Here is a 2,958-nt window from a genome sequence, read left to right as displayed (position 1 = left end):
GTTTAGGTAATCAATTAAACTGAGTTCATAAAAATATCCTTCCCAATTCAAACAAATAAAAGAAAAAAATAAGTTTGAAATTACTCATTATCATTAAAACTATTGAAAGAATATATTGGAAAAATTCATGGCTAGGAATTATAATAAAGATTTACATTTTGAAATTATCTTAAAGTTATCTTAAGGAGGAATGAGACTGATGTTAAACATGAAAAGAAAAAGAAAAACATTATTACTCTGAACCTGCGTCCTTTGATGTGACATTAAGGAGTGGAAGATTTCCACTTGATTGGAAATTGCCAAGACACTTATCTGACTGACAGACCCATGTAATAATATAAACTGTAGCATCTTTTGTAGCAGCAATAATGACCTAATAGCTATATAATAATTTTAAGACCTATTTGCATTAACCAAATATTTTATATAATTCATTGATATTTCAGACATCTACAACTTTGGGAATATCCCCCCCCCAAAAAAAAAATTGTTAAGAGCCACCTTAATGTCTCTGTTTCTCAGACTGTAAATGACAGGATTCAGGCTGGGAGTTAAAAAAGAGTATAACACAGACATAAAGAGGTTCAGTGAAGTTGGTGATTTTGAGGTTGAACCTAAATATGCAATAAATCCAGAAGAGAGGAATAAGGTCACCACAGTGATATGTGGAATACAAGTGGAGAAAGGTTTGGACCTGCTTTGTGCAGAAGGAATTCTTAGGACAGTGGAGAAAATTTGAACATAGGAAACAACCATGAAAATGAAACATACAAAAGCAAAACAACAGCCAGTAATAATAAATGCATATTCTAGAATTTGATCCCCAGAACAAGCAATGTGAAGCAGTGATGGAACTTCACAGAAGAACTGATGTACTGTGTTGGGTCCACAGAAACGAACAGAGAATGTACCTGCAACATGAAGGGATCCATAAACACACCCACTGAACCATGATGCAGTCACCATCTTCACACAGCTGCCCCTACTCATGATAGCCTCATAGTGCAGAGGGTGGCAGATGGCAGCATAGCGATCATAGGACATGACTATAAGGAGACCATACTCTGTTGCTAGCAAAAAAAATAAGAAGGAAAACCTGTGAGGAGCATCCCAAAAAGGAGATGGAATAGCTGTTGGTCAAAGAGTTTATGATGGATTTGGGGATAGTGACAGAAATAAAACAGACATCAATCAAAGACAAATTTTTCAGGAAGAAATACATGGGGGATTGTAGATGCTGGTCAATGGTGGTAAGGGTGATAATGAGGATGTTCCCTATCAGTGATGCCAAGTAAATGAGTAAGAACAACACGGCACAGAGACTCTGTAGAACCTGGTCATCAGGGAATTGCATGAGCAAGAATTCCATTATGATGGTCACATTGGTTAATTTCTCAGACATGATGGTTCTTTCCTGTGAAAAAAGAAGAAAAATTATAATTCTTTATTCACTTGTATCCTTAAGATCTGTCTCTTTTCGTTGCTTCCAATATTTGTTGATTCAACTCCGTTCTCAGGGATATTTTCATGGTTACGTGGTTAGCCTCAAACTAAATCATGTCTCACACTCTGTAATGTATTTATTCAATTAATACAGAAAAAATTATATTAAGATAGACATTAAGAGCAGGCTAAATTAATTTACCAAATTATGGCTTGGAATTCATGCATAAATATGAAATGTTTTCCTCATACTTCCATAAATGAAGATTTTCTCACTTTTTACTTTGATGGAATAGGTTAAAAGAAGTAGAAAAATTTTGAACAGAACGGAGTAGTTAACTGTTTCAGTCATACTTGGAAATCTACTTTAATTTCCTCTGGATTGTTTTATTGATACATTTGAAGAAGTAGTATAAAGAATTTCTGATATCATTTATTTTTCCACCTTTCTCTATCCTAATAGTATATAAGAAATGAGAGAAGTCAGAACTAAATATTCTCCTTGCAATCTTTGTCTGTACAACAATAGAGAATAGGGCAATGATGTACATCATTTACAAGGTGAAGATTATAATGAGTACACTGATATTTTTACAGAGGTTTCAAGTTAAGGAGACAACGTATGAGCTATCTTGAGCGGTCAACAGAGTCCTAGAAGTAGACAAAAATTCTACTCTGTCGATATTAATTGTTCAGAAACAAATTTATTATGCAATAATTTCCTTCAATAAAGATTCATGGCTCTCATGCATCTAATAAACAATGAAATAAATTTACCTACTTCAACACATCAAAAGAGATAGAGTGGCACTGGGAAACATATTAGATGCATAAAGGTTTAGGGTAAATCCACTTACCTAACACAAATTCAGCTTCTCTAATTCCGGCAGTCTGTTCTTTAAAATATTGTGGAAGTGAAAGCCAAAAATGAGGCCAATAAAGGATATTTTCTTTCATAGAAAGTAAACTTGGATGAGCTGGATGTTTCGTCCTACAGGATGAACATTCCTGTTTAAATGCTGCTATTATTCTGATTGCTAGTCCATCTACTGTTCAAAGTGTCTTGCATTTTTGTGGGTGGTTAAATTGACTAATGAGAACAAGAGCTAATTATGGGTATTGGACCTGAGTTCTGCCGCAGACTTCAGTTGTCATCACCGACACTAAGGATTGTAAATGCAAATATTTAGGTCCAATTTTGGATAGTTTTTATACCCAAGGTGTTTTCCTGCTCTGACTTATCTCATTAATGGCAGGAATTATGTTAATAAACGGTTGTGAAACTTTACATTGTCAGGTATTGGAATGATTTGAATTCATGAGCTGATATCTGTACAAAATGATCAGCTGTGTTATTTTCCTTTACTAATTATTTTGATTTTATTTAATATTTGTCATAGGCACATTATAATTCATCTCACCATACAAAATATACAAGATACAAGAAAATGAAGGAGCAAATATCCTTTTTCACTGTATACTTTAATTTTCTTTCTCAGGAAGAAACTCTTAAAT

General features: G+C 33.8%; 1 pseudogene; it reads right to left on the bottom strand.

Moving 5' to 3' along the window:
• Positions 1–450: 450 nt before the first annotated feature.
• LOC138921070 (olfactory receptor 14A16-like) lies at positions 451–1,402 on the bottom strand (annotated as a pseudogene).
• Between the last annotated feature and the right edge of the window lie 1,556 nt (positions 1,403–2,958).

This window comes from Equus caballus, chromosome 27, assembly GCF_041296265.1.
Source record: "Equus caballus isolate H_3958 breed thoroughbred chromosome 27, TB-T2T, whole genome shotgun sequence".
NCBI lineage: Eukaryota > Metazoa > Chordata > Mammalia > Perissodactyla > Equidae > Equus > Equus caballus.
The sequence above is the reverse complement of the archived record's forward strand: the minus strand, read 5'-3'. Positions and strand labels throughout refer to the sequence as shown.